This window comes from Opisthocomus hoazin, chromosome 11 (genome assembly GCF_030867145.1).
Source record: "Opisthocomus hoazin isolate bOpiHoa1 chromosome 11, bOpiHoa1.hap1, whole genome shotgun sequence".
Classification (NCBI taxonomy): domain Eukaryota; kingdom Metazoa; phylum Chordata; class Aves; order Opisthocomiformes; family Opisthocomidae; genus Opisthocomus; species Opisthocomus hoazin.
In genome coordinates, this window is record NC_134424.1 from 9,572,873 (window position 1) to 9,595,133 (window position 22,261).

General features: G+C 37.6%; 1 protein-coding gene across 9 annotated transcripts in view; it reads left to right on the top strand.

The window, feature by feature from the left end:
• Positions 1–22,261, top strand: part of FHIT (fragile histidine triad diadenosine triphosphatase) — a 631,319-nt gene that overhangs the window by 94,865 nt on the left and 514,193 nt on the right. Inside the window, exon 1 of one of the 9 annotated variants that reach the window (XM_075432965.1) lies at positions 17,112–17,129. The exons of the other annotated variants lie outside the window; for them this stretch is intronic. The gene's annotated coding sequence lies outside the window, so the exon portion shown is untranslated. Of the gene's footprint in view, positions 1–17,111; positions 17,130–22,261 lie in introns of those variants that run through there. 9 annotated transcript variants of the gene reach the window in all.

The window sequence follows — 22,261 nt, forward strand, 5'->3', positions numbered from 1 at the left end:
GAAGAACGGAGATGAAAAGCAGGTTTTTAAAGAATGGAAGTATTTTAAAAACTTTAGCTGTGAAGTATTTAAGAAAAATACCAGGATATTGTGTCCTGCTGTAGAGTTGCGAGTACAATGCAAATGTGGCATGTTCTTAAGTGTTTTGTAAGTCCTTGTGAAGATAGTGCTAAAATAGGCTGAACTGCTTTTTCCTTCATAGTTTTCTTTATCACTTAAATAAGTGGTGTGCTGCCTTATGAGAGTTTAATGATGACTTTCATTTGGTGTAAGCTGTCAGTAGGTCAGAGATGCCTCATATCTTGGATGGAGTTATGAAATTTCCTGAGTTTATTACCCTATTAAAATTCACTTTAAATGTCAAAGTTTCTAATTTGTACAAGGAAACTTAATTTGGGAGCATCTTCAAAGTAATACTTCACTTGATACTCAGGGAGAAAACTGTGTATCAGATAAAAATGTAAGACCTTTGCAGCATATTATATTCAATTATTTTTGTGTTTTAACTTTACATAGTTTGCAGATATGGGTATTGGAAACAATAATTTTGTAGTCTTTTATGACTTGCCTTTTATGTTAAAAACAATTTGGAGAATAAGTCTATCTAATTGTAACAAAACACACTGATTATTTAAAAAAGCACCAACATTCTCAGCAAAGCCCATCTGCCATTTTTTCCTTGGAAAATTATCTGTCTTGCTATCTTCTGAATTTGTTTGTTTTGACCAAGTTTGTAATCTGTTCTGTAATGTTAACTAAATTTTTCTGTCTTGCAAAGTTTTGGCCTGTCTGCACTAGACCTTGGACTCTATGCTGGTGTAGTGCATATTAGGTCATCTTCTCGTTGTATTGGGTGTTTTCCTAGTCAGGTATCTCCAGCTTCAGCTACTGAATAAATGTTTTACAGCAGGTAGAGTATTACAGAGCAAATAGATGGCAAGGCTAGATGGGAGTCCAAGTGTAAAATTTTCCAAATGAGCAGGAAGGTTATCAGACAATGACCAAAGGAAATGTTTTTCTGAGCCCTTGCAGTGTGGTTCTGTTTCTAAAGCTGGATCCGCAACTGTCCTGTCCATCAGCTGCGTGTAAAACCTGAATTTGGAACTTTGATAAATAGATGTTTCTTCTTAATAAATAAATGTCATTAATGATGTCAGATAACACAGCTATTTGTTTGTTGTTCTCTGATTAATTCCTACCATGTATACCACGTATAATGTATCTCTCAAATACTCAGATATCACTTGGTATCACACAATATTTGTTTCAACAGGAAATTACAACAGTGTAGGAGAAAAATAATTGTAAGAGGTTTTTAAGTCACAATGAATTTTGTTTGAAACAAGTCTCTTTGTAGTTGATACAATCATCGTAACTGAGTATATGTAAAATTTGCCATAGTCCTCTCATTACTGTAACTTTCTATCAGTGCATATTTACATGTTTACACACTCACAGTCCATGTTAGAGGTGTTGTTTGCAGAGATGCTGGTCTGCATCTCTAACTGATCATTGCTGTACTTGTGGATCCTGAGTAGCTATGCATAAGTTCATTAGTCTATACTAGGTGTTAAAGTCTATATTGTATGCCAAAAACCTTGTTAAAACAGACTTAAATTGCTTATATAAAAAAGGGAGTGACGTTAACAGCAATAAAAACTTAGATTTAATCATCAGATTTTCATAACTTGAGCTTCAAAAGCTTTGATTACTTCATATGTTTATTTAGAATTGAAGTCACTGATTTATTCAGCCACTTAAAATTTAGCCATCTCAGCTGCATGTGCTCTCTTAGGAACTGTTCAAAAAATACGAGTCTTGCTTGTTTCTTGTGAACCCACAAGAAAGAGACTCTGGTTTTTATTCTACAACGTGAACAAGAATGCAAACTATCTTAAATTCAGATATTGATGTAAGAGGAGTTAATCTTGGGAAACTGAATGTCTTTCATGTGCTCTAAACGTAGGTTTCAAGACAGTTAATTTCAGAATGGCATATCTCAGCAGATGTGTGGAATTTATAATAGATTTCATCTTCACTATCAGCCATAATATATAGTTCTATAAAAACTCTAGAATTGTCAAGAATAAGGGAACAAGTCTCAGTGCAAATCAATAACAATTTAGCTGTGTTGCCAGATCAGTTGTATTCTGTGGTTGGTAATTTTTCGATGGATAGACAATAATGTTTTACATATGCTTTGTCATTTCTTTTTGTTTTGATTTATCTTAATAGTTCCTTCTAGTTAGTAGTGTTACTATTATTTGTTTGACAGTACCACCTAGCGAATACAGCTGTTGTCATAAGCTGTAGTATAAGTTTCTGCTCGCATGTAGAAGATACCTTGCCAATAATACCAAAAGCGGGACAAAATACTATCTCCCTTTTACGGATGGCATGCTTAACATGAATACTTAGCTTAGCTTCTGGGCAGGATTGTACAATTCGTGCTGGAAACTATGCTGCCACAACCACGTTGTCACTAGTACTTGAAATTGTAAATTTGAAGCCATTTGGATTATATATGTGTACGCTGCAAAAAACCCTCTCACTTTCGGTTGTAGGCATGCTCTACTGCAACGTGCCTCAAAGGTGTAGCAGGTTCTGTTATCAGGCTTGTTTTATTAAGAGGTAGGGACAAAAGAATTTTCCAAGCTGTGTTTTTTCATCCTCCGTTCAGAACAGCCCAGGTACTTGGATAGGTAAAGCCTCATTTCAGTAGAAGGCTCAGGTATACAGGATGTCTTGTATTAAGCTCCCAGAAAGAGTTGAGTGGAGAGATCAGTAGTTACTGCAGAAGCCCAGCTCCTTGTGATTGGAGTAACTCATACTTCCGTCTTCTCATGCTTCTCTCTGCTGTTTCTCTGTCACTGAGTTTGTCTGCGAATCTAGTTGCTGCTCTCTTTACTCAGACCCAGAGGTCTCGATTCTTTCAGACTTGTGAGTTGGTGGTAGTTTCCTAGGAATGATGTAGTGATTGGTTTGGGGTGGTGGGTGTAGAGTTTGGCAGTGTGTTGTCTGTGGCCCTTCGCTGCCCTTGTGTGTTGCTGGGTTCTTTACATAAGTGCTAACATAGCCTTTCGTTGTCTTTTTATTCAGTATATGAACAGCAGATTTAAGGTTTTCTGCCATAGTATCTCATTTATTTTTGGAATTGTGCACCAGTGTGCTTCAACACAAGTCTAAAGATGGGAAAAGGAGTTGTGCAGGTTGAAATGTATTTGAACTCTTCCTTGTGGAGTTGCTTTCTTTTATCTTTGTGTATTCTGCAGTAGGAAAACTCATAGCTAGTGACAGGTAAGTCAGCTGAGAAGAAACAATGTGGAGGATGATGGTCACTTTATCTCTGTAAATCTGTCCTGAGTGTTTTATTCTGTCCTGGTTTTGGTTACAGAACCGATTCTCTTTTAGTGAATCTTCCTTACAGCTAAGTTCTTCTATTTAACTGCATTTTTCTGAAGCTGGCTGCATATTTTACAGACACTGTCTGCTCCAAAGCTGATAACACCTAATGTTTATAGTTACACTGAGCTGATGGTAGGAAAGGAATGCAGAAAATGGCCCCTGTTTATAATTATCACCAGAGCAGCCAAGGTCACTGACAGATCTCTTAGGTCCTGCAAGTGGGGAGTCAGAAGGGGTCGTACTTGTGGGGAGGGGCGGACAGGACAGGTGACCCCATATTGACCAACAAGGTATTCCATGCCATGCACATCACACTCAGTTTAAAGCTTGGGGGATCATGACGGTCTCGCTCTCTTCGTCCATGGCTGCCTTCTGAAGAGGACCCTGCCTGTTGTTCTACCTGCAATCCTGATCCAGATTCCAATCCATGCATCCCTGAGTCCAGTTCCTGCCCACTGCTGAGTCCAGTCCGGGACTTCCTGGTGCTGCCCAGCAGCTGCTGGTGGGATGTCAGCACCCAGCACCCAACTCTGGGAAACTCAGTATTGGTTTTGTATATTTTACATTATTTCTCTTATTATTATTAGTAGTAAAACTTTTTATATTCAATTTGTAAGTCTCTTTCCCTTTTCCTCCTTTTCCCTTCCTCTGGTGGGAGGGTGGGGGTTAATACACAGCATCTGTCACTCAGTTGATTGATGCCCTGCTTTAAATGGTGACATATTTCTTTGCTCCTCATCCTAACCAGCTGGAACCAGAACTGCTGTTTTTGCGTCTTCCATTGCTTAGGGCTGACCATGTTCCTGCAAAGCCTTCTCAAGACAGGCAGCTTTTCTTCATTGAGCCAGCCCATGAGCTTGGCAGGTTCATTGCAGCTCAGTCTATGCTACTTCTCCTCTTCTCTGAGTGGTAGTTGCAGTGGAGGGGCATGGAACAGTTTAAGATTTTTTTGAAGACTGGATATGAAATATTAGCCTTTCTTATACCTATTCAGCAGGGAGTTATAGCTTGAGCCTCATTTAGTTCATAGATAAGAGTTTGTTAATGTAAGTGAACTCCTATTGAAAGTCAGTTTCTTTGTTAATTTATATAAATCAGAAAAAAATCATGACTGGCTTTTTATTAATCAGTGTCAAAAATGTCAAAACTAGTTCTGAATGAGTGCAATGTAGGTAGAGTTTTTATGCTTCATTGTATATTGCTCAGTGTACTAAGAACGACTTTCAGGTGTCCATCTTTCTTTTTGAGTTGGATAACTGTCTACAGCTCTGTTACTTAGTAGTTGTATTTGTGAGATTATTTTGATAGATGCTTTCTGTCTGTCCCCAGCTCTGTTTATCTTCTTCTCTCACACACATGTAGGTTTTTGTCTTGGCCGTGTTTTGAAGTAATTCACCAGTTTTCAAGTTGTTGCATTAAAAGCTATTGTGATAAAAGTAGAATATAAATTAGTCAAGGAAGCGTATTCACACTTCACACTCTGTGTTCACACAGGTAAAAGACTGTAAAGAATGTTCTGGTCCTCCTGACCACTGTTGTGATCCCCTGAATTTTACTGATTCAAATAATTGTATCTTAATACTGAAGAGCATGTGTCATGCTAGCTCAAACAATAGATTATTTTGGTTTGTTCAATTTGTGTATTTTTAATATTGTTTAATGTAGGTACTGTTGAGTAAGCACATATACTCTTGGGGTGACACAAATTAATTCCACTCCCATCATGAAATCTCTCCATGGATTTATCACAAATTGCTGCAGCTGTGAGTGATTCCATGCTCTCATGAGAAGTATGAGATTAAGTTCTGTCACTTCTGTACTATTTTTAATTAATTTAACCTCCAAACTAATCATTTCCCAGTGCCAGTTTCTCTCTTTGGTCAGTAGATTAATTAGTTAATGTCAAATTAATTAGTTAATGCAGTCAATATTTAAAAGCTTTATAAAAGTGATAAGAGTGACTAGTGCAGATTCTGTAAGTTATGGAAGTAGGGGTTCATGGTTTTTTAGCAGGAAAATCATGGGTTGCATTTTCATATTAGTCGCTTGACTACTACTGTTGATTTGAATGTAGGACATGCTTAGCTACAACAGCTAAAATGATAGCATAAATAGCTAGATCCTGGAAAGATGTTTTCCTACTAGTTTGGAGACTAGGAAAGGAAAACAGGAATAACTCTGACAGAGCTGACGTGCGCTGCATGCTAAGGAAGGAACATCCTATTTCTTTTGGATCAGGAATTGAAGAATCTCAAAAATAACCATAAATTTTTGAGCTTTTTGAAAGAGTTTGAAGTCCTTAACATTATCTTATTGCTGAGTTTAGGCTGTGCATTCTTATTGAACAATGTCTTTATGTGGTGAATAATGGGGAAATGAATGCAATAAACTGAGAATTGTTACACTATTTTAATGAAGAATGGTCATGCCTTTGGGTTTCCTGGGAGGTGAGCCTTACAAGGAAGTCTTAAACAGGGAGCAGAGCAGTGAGCCTTGAAAAGCAACGTTACCTGAGTTGGCAATGTCTTCTCCTCATCCTCAAGCCCTGACCTGTCAGCTCTGCCAAAACTGAGAGACTGGAGCTGATTACTATGTGTGACACTGAAAAAAAGACAGAAGGAAATTGTGGAGTATAGCCTGTCACCATAAACTATGTTTAGTAGTATCTATATTCTGAAGCAAGATACTTGCAAGTTCATACTGGTGGAACACAGGGGATTAAGACGCAGTTGTGTCTACCTAGGAGTTTGGGGAAATCACCAACCATAGGTAAGACAGAATGCAAGCACCTGTGGTTTTGGCAAGCTGAGTATACTTTACTTTAAACAAATGGCTTCTTGTCTCCTCTCAAACAGCTGTATCTGTAGTCTCTCAACTAGCAATAAGGTTGGTTCTGCCTGTTAAAATGGTTGGAACCTAGGGGTTATAACACAAGCACGTTCGATTGATAGATCCCTCCAAAGAAGGCAAGATTGAGGTGAGTGCTGAAAAAAAGATAGCAGGAACAAGAAAGAATAACTCAAAACTACTTTCTGTAGGAAAAGAAACACAAATGCTATTTTGCTTTTGCACTGTCCAACTTCTACCCATATGCTTTTCTGAATACTTAAAAAACTGTGAAATACGTATGTAAACTTTGTGCTCTTACCTGTACTTGAAAACAGTGCTTGAGTGTGATTTCTTGTAATTTCTGAAAAGATGCCAGACTTTAAATACCTGTCACAAGTAAAATTTTTCTGTATATTGAAGTGCTTAAATTAAGACTGCTAGGCATAATGGGATAGGTGTTCACTCTGGTAGATCTGCAGTACTCTGAGGCCCCTTGAGATTAATTTTGTGCCAAATGATTATCACCACCATCAGCAGTGCTCTTAGCTACCTAAGTATTTTGCATTAGAAAAACCAAGGTAATGAAATATAATGCAGATTGATTTTTAATAGAGGAAATAACATGTCTGGAAACTTTCATGATAACGTGTTAGTTCTGGGTTATGAGTTAGCTTATCCCACTTCTCTTAGTTTTCTTGTTAAGATCCGTGTTTGCTATTCCCCACTGTCCCCCCTTAGGGAAAAAAAAAAAATTTGGGAATAGCGGGAAAGACAAAAACAGGCAACAAATACACTGCAGCAGTGTGTGTTAGTTACTTTTTACATATAGATCACCTTAAATCGAGAAGGATAACCTGCACTAGGTGTTGCAGAACTCAGAGATTATCTCTGCAAATATGAATATACTTTTGAAAAACCATTTGTGTATGAATTAGTTGCTTCTACATTGCACTTTGAAGCTGGAAGCTGCGAGATCCTCTGTTCATCTAATCATCTGAACAGCCTTTCTCTGAACTTACTCGTTCTTCTTGAATTTATGTGTCCAGGACTGGATGGAGAAGTCCTGATACCATGTCACCAGCAGGCCTAGTGTAATACTTACTGTTGGGCTAGGGATTTTCATGCATTCTGAGGTCTGAAAATAATTTCTTATGAGTGTACCACAACAGCTCAGCGTTGTCCTGTAATAAATCCTGGTCTTGCATATCTTCTGCTGTTTGCAATTGGTAAGCTCTTAAGTTACTTTGTTACAGACTCCCAAGTGTACAACTTCAGTTTTTACTATGTATTTTTAGCCTATTTGCTTTCTCCAGGCCTCAAAATTGTTTGATTTTCTGTCAGTATATTGATCATCACTGTTACTGACAGAACTGACGAGAACTCTAATGTTAGGAAACATCAGTACATACCAAATACTAATAAATGTATTAAATGACTTCTATCTCAAAAATTTTACTAACTTTTCTTGAACTTGATAAATCTCTTTTCAACAGTAATTGTTTGCTTTGCTTGAGCAGTCTACCTACCTATACTATGGTTTCCCCCGTCCCTTCTGTTTTTAAACTGTTAGGACTTAATCTCATGGATGAAAGCAAGTTAATCTAGATGAGATTCTAAGAAGCTGGGATAGACGGACTGTTCTGCAGGTATATAAATACTAGAGCAAAGGAATATTTTTCCCCTCTTTTTGTCTTACACTATCTAGTGTGGTTCTTTAGCATCATGGAGTGTTTTGAGGAAGTTTTGATGAAGAACTTTCCATAATAAGTCTGGGTTCATGTATTATGTGCTTGTATGTCTGCTAGATTACGTGAATGTCTCTGTCTCTAAAAATGACTGCTGAACTGAATTCACAAAATATTTGCCTACAATATTTTCCACTAAATGAGTTAACATAATATTTGGAAAAAATGCATGTTGCTATACCAAAATCCATTTTAAATCTAATGAATTAGTTTAATTAGTCTGACAGCCAAATAAGATCTACGTTGCCCTCTATATTTTGTGAATATTGCCAGGTACCATATTAAGAACTTCAACACTTGAATTTTATTAAAAGTTGTGGTTCTAACTGTGTTCACAGTCTTTAAGTGTGTCTTTAATAATGTAGATATTTACTCAACAGGGAAGATGCAATGCATATTTTGCAATTTTAATGAACCATTTCCAATGACATTTTGTTACTAGTTTTGAAAGTGACATTGTGTTTTGTCACAATTTTTTAAAAATCATGTATAAATGGGAAAACCAGCTGAAATTATCCTGAAGATGCTCAGATAGGAGACAGCAAAAACTATTTAAATGATACATAGCAAATGGAGTTATTTAGAATGAGTGGCTGAATCCTTGCCAGTTAAATGGGTGTCACAACAGATAATGGCTAACATGATTGGAAAAGAGGTAATTTCTTCAAAATACAGTGGCTCATATAAAACAATTACATATACAAAAAAGTCAATAACAATTTTTGAAAACTACCTCCTGTTATGCTGCATTTGATTGAACAGGTTTAATGTTTGTCATTATTTAGAGATACAGAAAGCTCAGAAGTTGTAGAGCTTGGTGACTTAGTGTGATGTTGATATTCTGTAGTAATGGCAATGAGATTCATTTTAATGGGACCTTTAACCCTTTTCTCATATTTTAGAAGAACATAAGATTTGTTAAAAAGAGTGAGATTGTACACTGCCATTGCAACACAGGCAACAGAAAAGTGAAAAGCAAGGCACAAATTTTATCTCAAACCAATTTTTTTCCAGTCTTTCAGGATTTGAATCAAGTGAGTTCTAAACTCAGTTGTTGGAGTAATGTTTGGGTATTGAAGATTTATGGGCACTTTAAATTTTGTTTCTGTGCTAGAAGTTGTTCAGTCAATTTCTTGTTGACTTGGTGTGTGAGGTGACATGTATGTGCTTAGTTATGAGCCTTAAACTGATGTATCTGAAGAAGCCAGGTAGGCAGAATGAATCTTTTGTGCTTAGTGTTTTTAATTGTCTTGCTCTCTTTCAGAGTCTTACAACCAGATTGTTGAATTAATTCACTGTTTTGAATGGTCTTTCATCTCTGAGCCTCAGTGTTAATGCTGTCTACTCTACTAAAAACAGAAAAGAAAGGACATTTTATTAGTTACTGCAGCATTGCCATTTTGCTTGTATTGAAACTCTTGCTTATTCTCTATGCTTGCAGCTGCTGGCTGGGTGCTGCAGACAGCATTATTAAATTACAGTTATTGCTCTGTATCCTGGCATGATGAGATGTTGTGTCAGAGGTGTCGATTACTGAGAACGTTTACTCTTCAGATGCTGGCACCAATGCAACTCTGTTGAGATAATTGGCAAAGTAGTGGAGTGTAGTGTGAGTATAAGTAATTGTCGTGCTGCTACTAATCCATGCTTGCTTAAAGAATGACTTCTGAAGTAAAGAAGTTCAAAACTGTGCTGAAAATCTGGATCTCCTCTGACATAAATAATACGAAATTTTATTTTTCCAATTTCTGAGTTTACAAAGAGATCATTGCAGTTTTAAAAGTTGCTGTGATCTGTTGCTACATTGTTTATTAACTAATGAAATAGTAATTTAATAGTTAAATATTATATTTACTATTTTTATGTTAGCATACTGTACAATAAGGAGGCTTTAGAGCATTGGAAGACCTTTTCTTTCTGAGCTCTGACACTGAGGAGCTGTGTAACTTCAGGCAGAAAGTTCATATTCTGCATGCTAAATCTCATCTCTCATATCAAACTTGGGCATTGTAGACCTTGTGTAGCTAACAGGTATTGAACTGGCATATCTGTAAGCATAGCCAGGGACAAACCAGGTGTAGGGGCATATTGAACATTATAAGTAATGAGCTTCATGTTATGACCTGGATCTTAGTCCAACTCCTGCTCAGGGTAGAGTTGACTTTGACTTTAAATCAGATTCCTTAGAGCCTTGTCTGTTCAGTGTTAAAAATCTACAGGACTGGGAGATTCCAGAGCCTGGCTGGGCAGCCTGTTGCTTGGAAGGGACTTCTATATGTCATCTGGTACAAACATCTGCTTAAAGCATGATTGCTGCCAACAATAGATCATGTCATCTGTGGGTTTGTTTAGTTAAATTTCTAAGGATGTTGATCTGCTGCTATGTTTAATGGCCAGCTGAATCTCCGAAGATAGAATTTGTGGCCATTGCCTCTGTTACTGAACTTATTCTCAAAAATCTCCAGTGATGAAATTCCCAAGCTGCTTGGGTAGTCTTTCAACCTCTAAAAATACATGATCTAGTTCTGGAATATTCTAATTTTTAGAAAAGACTTTCTGGCTTCAGGAGAGGACAAGCTGGTGAAGAAGCTCAGAATATTGTACTTTGTCTCACCAGCTGGGGAAAGTCTTCTCTCGGTGCTTCATTTGTATAAGTGTTTTGCGTGTTTTGGGAGACTTAGGTGGAGACTGGTGCTCTGTTGGGTGTATATGAGGCTGATTCTACTGTAGTTTGTATTTAGTACTTTCTGGCATACTGTTTGTGTCTGAGGTCAGTTTGTATAACTCAAAGGCTTAAACACCTGGTTTGACGTTCATTAACGTTGCTTTGTATTCAGTTCTTCTGTTGGCTAATTGAGACGTTCTTCCATTTACCTTAGTCTGTATTTATTCAAAGTATTCATTACTATTTACAAGTAATAAACTGAGTTCCTGAATGTAAGATTTTTCTACCATACATAAGTATTTTTATGCAATATTTTTTTAAAAGTGCTTTGTAAGTGCCAGTGGCCCGTGCAGAGGACTATATGCTTGCACAGTGCTTACATGCATTTATTCTTTGAACCTTGCATTGGGTTTTTTTGTTTTGTTTTAGTGGTTTTTAGTGTTTTTCCCCGCCTCCTCCTCATGTATTCCTACCTATTCTTTAAGAAATAATGGATTTTTTCCATTTACCTGAGTGATGAATTTTGATGAACTTTGAATTTTTTCAATATTTCCTTTATTTCATGCTTAATCTTTTCAAATGCTATTATCCATGTGAGGTACTATAAGCTTCTGGGGAGAACAGAACATTATAGTTTCTACATGAATAACTTGTAAGAAAATTACTGAGTGGACTTGTTTTGTAGCCCTAAGGCATTGGGTTTGAACTCTAAAAGGATGTAAGAACAATGGACCCTGGTTAACATTCTGTGAAAGTCAGCAGCTTTGATGTATGTATTTGCAGATGTCTACAAAACACAGATAATCAGTATTTGGAAGAGGTGTGCAAATTAAAGATCTACTTGACCAGTTATAATTACAGCATTGTAAGGACAGAGTGGCACTGAGAAGTAATAAAATGGCCTTTAATCTCTTGCACTGTCAGTTATAATCTGCTCGTGGTTAAGAGAAAAAATTTTGGTGCCTTTAGTATACCATTCATGTAACTGCTAGGTAGGATTTTCCTGACTTATAGACTTGCTTTGGGTTAATAAGCATGTATTTCTTAGGAGTTTCTTCAAACAGGCAAAGCAGCTGAAAGTGTACCTTATTTCTTGGTTAAAAGTTCATCTGTCATTAGGGTTTGGCTGTTACTCTGCCTGCCTTTCTTTGGTATTGAAAGACAGTGGAGGTTTACGCTTTTTATTTTATGACGGTTTAACTGCCTGTGTTTTACTGAGATACTACAATATCTTACTTGGCATTTTAAAAATTAACACGTCTTTGTTTAGAGAAAGTATCTCCATTTGGTGGTTGTGCCAATTTTACCCAATTGTTGTTCTTCAGGGGGTTTAGGAGCGGTAACGTTACTGTGTTTAGTAACACTGCTTTTCTTTTTAATTTTTATATGCCCCCAATCTGAATTTTGATTAATTACACTGAATGGAAATACCAGTGTTCCTAGTACTTATGCTCTTTATTGCATCAACAGAAAGCATAAAATGTCAGATTAAACATTCAAAAGAAAGAAAAACATACTGAAGTGTTCTGGAAGGGAAAATGACCTTACAGGATTGGACAAAATCATGCACTATGCTATGAGACCTGTGGGTAAACTTTAAGTTGTTTTGCCTTGCATAGCAGAATGAAAGTGTTGGTGTTATTGTGTAAATTTCTCAGCCCTTTACAAGGGAATACCAAAAGGTAACATTAAGCAACAACTTGTAAATTTTTCTCTGTATAAGAAAAGAAACTCTAGTATACCTTCAGGCATAATAAAACAGGTACTTGACACATTGTATGAATGATGTAGTGCAATCAGAGATTATTTTCTTACACCAGAGGATTAAATGTACATGTTGCTACCAAACAGTGCTTCTCTGTGCTTTTTGATTCCTGAGGAAAAGCAAAATTTAGAAGTTGCTGCTTAATAGCACCTAAAGTGCCAGTTTCTTTGTAGTGAATCGTGAAATTTGCAAGTGGCTGTTTAGTGATGGTCATGGCACTGTTCTTTCCTTAAGGGGTAGTAAAGCGTGTAGGGTTAGGAAAAGGCTTTTATTGTGAGTACAGTCCAGCGTCGCTGACTATGATGCAGAGAATGTGTTACGAATGTACCCTGTGGGACAAGTGACAGCAGAAGCTGTGGAAATGGGTGGCACTGGGGTTTATTCACGAGGGCAGGTACTCTGGCTGGTGATGCATGTACAGAAATGTTATGCTGAGGATACTGTGTATTCCAATTCTTGTACCAGTTGTTTCTCATGCTTTGAGCTGAGATCTAGACTTGTGGGACTATTCTCAGGCCCTCTGGACTATGTCAATAGTTCAGCAGGAGTAGTGGGAGTCAAATTTCCACTACAGTGAGTACAAGTAAGGCTAAGTAGAAAAGAAAGAAGTTCTGTAGAGAAGGCTGCAAGAGTTAATTGCACGCAAGTGTTATTAACACAATTCGGTGTTTTTAGTCTGCTGGGTATTCTATTTACTATTACTGTTTTCTCTCTGATTATGAGAATAAATAAGTCTTATGCTGGCTGTTTTGTAAACACTTTAACAACAATTTTGTCTTGAACGTTTCTTTCAGCAGCTACCTGCTTTTATAACAATTGTGGTAATATAGATTGCACCGTAACGTACTAAGGGAACTTCAGTATTTATGAAAAAGATGGAGTGCTTGAGGTCTTAATAGCTGCAGTTTAATTGCATTGATAGTAAATAGGGAACATTCTGAAAAGAATTTTGAATTAGAGACTTGGCAAGATTGGGAATCGCTGGTCGGTTTTTCCTTCTCTCACATGAAGAATAACTGCTTTTCCATTTAGTTTGCTTTGTTTCTACATAGGCCAAATACGCTGAAAATTGGAATATGGTGGGCAGAGTCTTGTTTTTAGATTTGGAATTCCAGCCATCAGTTAAATATAAGCAGTCTTTGAAACCTTATTTAGTTTTAGTAGCTTTCACAGTAATGGTAACAGAGCTATTGTCAGCACCTTTGCTGTGTTATTTAAAGTGCTGACACAAAGGAAGCCTGAGCTAGATCAAATATAGATTATTTTTTCTTTTCAAAACTGCCGTTCAGTTGTTTCTATCATACTTTGATCATTATAGTCAAATAGTTTCAAGCATATTGTTTTCATCAGCTGACTTCTTTTTCTTTCAGATACAGTTAGTTCAGTTGCACCAGTGCTATTCAGGAAAAGATGAACTGATAGTAACTCCTCTGTGTCTCTCTTGTGGCCATGCTGAAGATCCTAAGACCTTCCTAATCTTGCACTGTGTGATAAAAGCTTTAACCTCCTTTGCTGTTGCCGTGATGCCAGCGCAGCTGCCTCACCCACTGTTTTCATATCATTACTCTTTATTCCTTTGCTGATTTTCCTTTTCTCCTTGTGTCAGACTCAAATTTTTCAATCCTTTATATTAATTTCCAGTTAGATGCATTTATAGCTTTGTTGTTTCTTGCTCTTTTACATCCTAAGCATTTTGGGCTTTCTGCTGTTGCTCAAGTTCTTTCCTTGCATTTTTGAATGATTGTCTCTTTCGGTAGCCGTTTCTAACTAGACCTTTTATGTTACTACGTTATTTTTGTTCACAGTCTTCTTCGCTATCCACATTTCTTTGTCTGTTGAACTCCTACTACTACAACCATTTTAGTCTAATTATGAGTGCCATAGTTATGATACAGTGGCTTTCCAGAGTCTGTGGTTGTCAAGCAGAACCTGCTGTTATTTCATGCAATCATGGGACAGCGGAAGTCTCTAAACCAACTGCCTGCTCAAAGCTAAAACTAAAGCAGGTTGCTCTGGACCTTTTCCAGTTTAACTCTGAAAATCTCCAAGGAAGGGAAATTCTACAGCCACTCTGGGCTACCTGTTGCGGTACTTATTTTTCTCTTTGAATAGTTTTTCCTTACGTGATTGGAATCTTTCACGCTACGGCTTATGCCTGTTACCTTTTGTCCTTGATTCTTCAGATGGAATTTGGAGACTTGCTTATTGTCAATACCATAACTACATAAAGGAATGTGTAACAAAGGTTACCTGTTAATTTGTACAGATAAATCTGTTCCCCTATGTATCATAGTCTGAGCTAAATAGCAGAAAAGTGATTGAGTGCAACCTAATTTGCCAGTTCAGTTGTTAATTTTGCCTGCTTGCACTGAAATAAGAATATTAACAGATCTAATACTAATAGAATGCAGATATTAACAGGTTGCAGGGAGTTTTCTTATGGGATTTGCAGAGCTGGCTGACAACCAGAGAAACAAACTTGCAAGACCAGAAACCATTGCTATGAATTATTCTCATTTCACTGGCTAACTTGAAAAATCTGCCAAAACTCATTTCCAGTGATTTTACGCATTCCAACCCCTCTGCCATTGGCAAGGACACCTTCCACTAGACCAGGCTGCTCAAAGCCCCGTCCAGCGTGGCCTTGATCACTGCCAGGGAGGTGGCAGCCACAACTTCTTTGGTTAACCTGTGCCAGTGCCTCACCACCCTCACAGTAAAGAGTTTTTTTTTGTATGTCTACCTTAAATTTACCCTCTTTTAGTTTAAAACCATTACCTTCTGTCCTGTCATTCTATGCCCATGTAAAAAGGCCCTCTCCAGCTTTCTTGTAGGCCCCTTCAGGTACTGGAAGGCTGCTCTAAGGTCTACCCAAAGCCGTCTCTTCTGCAAGATGAACAGCCCCAATTCTCTGAGCTTTTCCTCACAGCAGAGTTGTTCCAGCCCTCGGTCCACTTTTGTGGCCTCCTGGCCCTGCTCCAACAGGTCCATGTCTGTCCTGTGCTGAGGGCTCCGGAGCTGGACGCAGGGCTCTCAGTGAGGTCTCAGCAGAGTAGAGCAGAGGGGCAGAAATCCCCTCGTTTGCCCTGCTGCCCACGCTGCTGGGGATGCATCCCAGGTTATGGTTGGCCTACTGGGCTGCAAGTGCACATTACCAGTTTGTGCTGAGCTTCTTGTCAGCCAGCACCCCGAAGTCCTTATCCTCAGTGCTGCTCTGAATCCATTCTCTGCCCAGCCTGTATTTGTGCTTGTGATTGCCCTGACCCACGTGCAGGATCTTGCACTGGGACTTGTTGAACTTCACAGGGTTTGCACGGGCAAATCACTTCGTTCCATACAAGTAGTTGTATCATTAAATGTGCCAGCAATGTGATAAAATGAAAATTACATCCAATTAAAGCTTCTCTCATAACTTTCTCTTCTTCAGCTTCTTACCTCAACTAGAAATTTCATCTCTGTGTTACCTGTTGGTCCAGCAACTAAAAAACTTAGCAGAGCTTTTTTCTTGAAAAAGATTGGACAGAAAAAAAGGCTGTTCAGAAAAACATGCCATATACTGTGTGTCATCCTCAGATACGGAATGTGAACTATCTCTGTGCTGTTCAGAAAGAATCTGGCGGGCTTCAGTGAATGGGAGAAAGGGAGACCTTCAAGTTGTTTAACTGGAAAGAGAATGTCTTACGTTGCTGCTTTTAAGTTTTGAAGTTAACCTGTCTCAGGAAGAAGTACAAGGTGCATGCTCTTGCTCTCATTTCTTCTTAAACTTGCAGTTGTACCTGAAATTATACCATTTCACTATTGAGCAATGTCTCAATATCTGGCATTCAGGCTAGATATGTTGTTCCATTAATTTCAATGTTCTGTTACTTAATCCACTATTGGTATGAATGTTTGCTGCAGTTGTACCTGTTCCTGTCTTCTTCAGTTTATATTCTCAGGAGCACATCTGTTGCTTGTTTTTCCCCACCTTTATATTAAGTTCAGTTTGGAATATTTTGAGTGGCCTGTTGTCTAAGACGTAAGGAATCTTGATTTATTGTGAGAAGGTGATTTCTGCGATTCTTAGTGTCTTTCTTGATCTGAAGAGTCTAGTAGCAGTTAAAATGGAGTAGATGTTTTTAATTGGTAATTAGGGTTTATTAGCCTTTAAGCAGAAGTTTACAACATGTGGACCAGATTGGTTAGAATTAATTGGCAGAAGCTATGTACACACTCCATCTGACAGCCTGGACACATTTGTTGTTGTTCTTGTATGCTTGTTCTCCATACGTTCAAGCCTGTTGACATTCTGCCTTGCTGGAAGGTGCCACTCTAGCAGGAAAGCATGATGGAAAACAAAAAGCAGCAGAGAAAATGCAGGTTTCCCTTTAGGGCAATAGCGTTTCCTTTTATGTAGCAACCATTTTCTGACAGGACACAGAATACCTTACTAAGCTTTCAAGTTCCTTGTACTTTTTTCTTCATGTGACTTCCCGTGTTGCACATGAGGCATCCAGAGATGTTTATGCCTTTTTCTACTTCATTAAAGCATTTGCTTGGAGGAATAGTTCCTTTTCTCTTTGTCACTCTTTCTACTTGGCTTGCTTTGCGTAGAATTACAGACATGGGGTGTGGGGGGGTGGGGAGTGGTTAATATGACTACTCTTCTTAACAGGAAGAAAATACTCATTTTTTTCAAGACTTCTGTACTTAAACAAGCCCAAAGGCAGGATCAGAAAATGTAAGTACATATAGCTTTTACAGGCATCTGCTTTACAGACAGTAAGTGTTTATCAAGCAAGACAAAAGCCTTGACAAACTTTAACATATAAATACAAATAATCTCCTGAAATCTGGTCACTTATAACTGTGTACTGATCTGAAACATTCTTAAAAACTGTAGAAATGGCTTATTCTTGCCTTTTGTAGTGGCCTCTTAGAACACCTTAATCAGAATCTCTCTGAAAGAGGTTCTCTTCACTTTGACGTAATATTAACATGGGAAATGGGAATGTCACTGGCAGCAGTGATAGACCTATGGTGTTTTGAAGATAAACAAGAAGGCAGTGTTACTTAAACTAGTTTTATTTATACTAAGTAAAGATTGACTTCCAGATAAATTTATTTTGAAAATAAGCTCCTCTCAAGAGGCTATCAGTAGGGATTTGATGAGTTTTATTGTTTGGGGGTGTGGGTTGAAAAAAGAATGACGAAGTGGTGCTTCAAAAGAACTAAAGATGTTAAAAATCTTAGTAATAAACTTTGAATTTTATACTAACAAGCCCATCTAACATGGTTCTATTCAAGCTTTCATGACACAGGTAACTTTTGAATAGTATTGAAAAATATGTTAGTCTGTAGAACAATTTTATACTGTTTTGTCTTGTCCTGTTCTACAATAGAATAAGCAGAAGCTATTAGAAGCTTTTTTTTTTTTTTTTTAGATGGTCTCTTTATCTTCCTGAAGGGATGTGGGGAATGCTTTTTAGGCTGATGTTTTTGTGAAACCCTCATTTTTGGTGTTTTCAATCGTAAACGTATCATTCCTGTGTATGAGAGATGTATCTACCACTGCTGTTTTTCCACGCAAAGTAAGATTCCCCTAGACTAAAGAGGAAACATGAGGCACTGGTGTGATGGTTTCAGAACTGGTTTTCAGTTCTAAATTTGCAGCATCAGCTTGAACAAGGTCACCACAGGGATTTGAAAAGCAGACCTGTATTTAAAGGAATTCAAACTGTTTCTGCCATCTGAAACAATGTAAGATGTGTGCAGGAGACAAGCTATCCGAAGCTCAGAGATCAGCAGTATTCTAAAGGCCTAAGAGAGATGCACCTTAGAATTTTAATGCAGTGGTTTTATATATCACATAAGATTGCTGGCTTGGAGGTTTGTTTTTTTTATAATGGATGGAAGTAACTTCTAGACTCTGCCTGTGGCTGCAGATATGTTAAAATCCTATTTGGTAAATCGATTTCAGTGCTTTGGGTAAAGGCGTGTAAGTGATTCCAGGTTAAGAGTTTTTGGCTGATTTTCATCGCCAGGCCCTGGGCTAAGAACTTTTATCATCCTTCAAAATAAAACGAACCTGTGAGTCATTTTCCAAAGAAACTAAATAGCAAGTCCAGTGTAGACATAATTTGTTTTGTGAATAATTTATTTATTCTTGAATAAGAGAAATGCTATTTGTTGCTGAAAAGGCTGCCTAGGCGAGGTGGCCACTTACGGGATTATTTTTTTCATGAATTTAAATACATATCACTATTAGGAAAAGATAAGAAGTGGCAAGTATACCAGAGAAATAACGGAACATAGACATAATGGCATGTGTAACGAATATTTACTGAGCAATAAAACATATTTATATTGACAGCACAGGTTCTTTCAGAAAGACAAGTGACACATGACATAACAAACACAAAGTGGTAGTGTTTTGTATTACAAATAAACAACTACCTTGAGAAACTTGAAGCGTCTTTTTAAATGGGGGCACTACTTCCACTGTATTGAAATGCACATTTTTACTACTTCTGCTTTTCTGATGAGAGCATTTTTATATTAGGAAAATGCTTTCTTTGATTCTTCTGAATGCAGCTACACCACTGAAAGTTCTTGCGTTGGCAGAAGTGTTCTCCTTAGGAATTACTATCCTGTAACACGGATTTACATCATTAATATGTACCTATCTATTCTGTGGCTTTTATTGATAGGAGCAAGTTAATACTATATCACTAGTTAACATATTTCAATTTGCAAAACTCTTAAATTGTTTACAATTCTCTTGGTGGGTCTGGGTAAGGGAAAGTTTGCTGTAGTAGCACCCTTAGGATAAATGCAGCCAAGAACTGTTCTGTTGCTGCTACAGTTTATTCTATCCGTTACCTGTCAAGTGTGCTGTTTGTGAAAAGACAATTTTCCTCGTAAAAATGATCTCTGTGCTTAAAAGTCTGGTCAGTGGTTGCACCTGCTCTCACACATGGCTCATATAGTTGGGCAGTGCTGACCTTGTCTTATGTATATATAGATTATATGACTTGTCTGAACATTAACTTTGAATTCTGACTGAAACTGAGGTTTAAATCAATTATCAGTTCTTAAGCTAGACTTCTAAGCCTAGTAATGCTTGTATCGTGGCTTTAACAAATGAAGAAAAACATTTAAGGTAAAAGAGGGTAGCTGAGAAAAAATACTTTGGCCACAAAGGTTAATAAATATTTAGAAATACTCAGCATTGGTCTAATTTAATGAATTTTGAGAAGGTATTTAAAAGCTTTCTCCTTCCATGTACAGTTGTTTCTGAAAAGGTGGAAAAAGATTTTTTTGAAAGATTTTTGAAATTAATCTAACTTGTGTGAAATATTGGCTATTTAATTCTTACTCAGCTTGGCTCTGCCAAGCTTGTATGTCTTGTTCCTATAATAATACATTTATGCCTATTGTAGATTGTGAATTATGCAAAAAGTTATTGGAATTTATGGGAAGTTATGAAAATATATTAGGATAATTTTGCATTTACTCCAAGGTTCTGGAGGTCAAGATCCTGTCTTTGCCAGGATCTTCAAAAGCTGGAGGAGTACTAAGACCTTCTGCTGTTGTGTTCCAAGAAAAAAGGGAGAGAGCAACTACATAATCTCCAAGTCACTTCAGCTGTGACTATCAGGCTGGCTTAAGCATCCCAGCCATGGACTCATAACATTATTTGTAAAAATCCTGTTTGTATAGGTGCTTAACTATCCACTTGAAAACCGTGATGTAATAATTATCTTTGAAACATCTGGACTGAGAGAGATGCTAATAAAAGGAAAGAAACAGAGTGAAGGCTGTAGTGTTGGCCTTACATTACCCGGCCGTACTGCAGAACAAGATGTTATGTGCTGTTCAGATGAGCTTTCAGTACAGTAGCGGAACTGCCAGAAGAGGTAATGAGGTTTGCCGAAGATCTTGACAGCAGACTACAGTAAATGGCATAGATGGCGTAGCACTGTCAGTGTTTTAAGGGAGTGGATGCTTCCATGCCAAATGGGTAAAACCTGTTTGTCTCATCTTAATAATAGCATGTTTCCTTCTTAACAACTTCAATGGAAAACTTGGAAAGCTGGCTTTCCTTTATTGAAGGTTTCGTGCTTGTTTTAGGAATGCATAGCAAGTGGATTAGATTTAGAGAATTATCAGGCATATACTTTTATCAAATTATTTGAGCACACTGCTTTTAGTGTGCAAAAATTCAGATATATGGCGTAGACATTTGTGTATTTAATGATGTAGCATACTGTATAACGTTCTAGGTGTCATAGGGATCTAGGGCAACTGGCACACACAGGCTTCCAAAGTTCTTGCTATGATTTCGTGCATGATGTGTTCTAAGATTGAGGTAAGATTCATCTCGCCTGAAGATGTCGTGTACTGTTTTTTTAGTGTCTGATCCTTATTTTTCCAGATCTTGTTGCAAAATACCAGTTGCTTAGCAGAGGTCAGCAGAACAACTAAGACAAAATCAACATTTTTCTTTCCAACCTCACCACTGTTAACGCTTGCACAGGTTCACAGATTATTTTTGCTTTTTGGAAAAGCTAATTTGACATTGGTTTAAGCTTGCATGACATGAAAACACTTCAAAGATGTGATTGTCAGATTTCTGTGAAATCTGTTAATTTACAGTTGCTGATGCATAGGGTGTAGGTGAAGATTAATGGAGAACCAGACTGGCAAGAATTAGAAGTGTCTAGCATTATGGTACAAGCACTTTTACTTGCTGTGTTATTCCCACAGAAGGTAGAGTAGTCATGTTGAACAAGCAGAACAGTTGAAAAATACATAAACATGTAAAAAAAAATGAATTACTGTGTGATTTTTTTTTTTCTTTTTTTCACAGAGATTAAAATAATGATGTTCTAGTTTTATTCTTTAGTTTTGCACTTGTGTCTGAATAGCTTCAGCTGTTATAAGTGGTTTTGGTTTCTTTCAGTTGTGGGATGGATTTGGGCTCCTTCCTAAGAAAGGCCCTTCAGACCTCCTTCAGGAGAGATTCTGAGCTGATTTCCTGACCTCCCGTTTGCTTCAGAGAGCCAGTTCAGGTCAAAGACTTAAAAGCAGCTACCACTTCTTACCTACCTGTTCTCCTAGTTCACTAGTTTGCATATGTGAACTGCAAGATCTATGTTTCCCCTTTATTCAATGTTGGTGCGAAGTATCTTTAGCCTGAGAGTAAGGTGGTGCTTTAGCAGTGTTGCTAAAAACACTGTTGTGTTATTTATGATAACAGTAAAGGTTCTGTATTAAAAAAAAAAAAATCAGGAAATTTGAATTGTTTGCAGTATCTTGTACAGAATCCAGTTACTAATGAACAGCTGTTACTTTAACCTGCACTTCCGTAGCAATTCCGGGGTGGGAGGTGGTGGTGGGGAGGGGGTGGGGAAGAAGAGAAGTAGTTTAATCCAGTTCCCCTTGCTTCCTCTCCCTCTTGCCCAGGATGGGCATCTCCCATCTCATCTTTGCTTGTCACGTGATCTCTCCTTTTGCTCATCTTTGGGATGACAGAGGTGGTGGATGTGCAAGCAGTTCAGAGTTACTGCCAAGCTTTAAGCTTTCTTTGGCTAAGTATCATGCTTTCAAATACTTATTTCTTTGTAAATTATTTTTCAAACTACAAATAACAGCAGTAAAAAGGTTCTTTAAATAGTTTGAAAATGTGTAATACCGGATCATGCTGACTTGCTACCCACAGGATGTCATTTTCATCTAAAACTAGCTAGGAGTCTTGAGTAAATTACAGATTTTTCTTCTGTATTTTAATTAATATGAGCCGTGTTTAATGTGTCTCACCATGGCTTTGCCAGCAACCCGATTTCTTTTTGTTTGTAAATGACCCCTTTC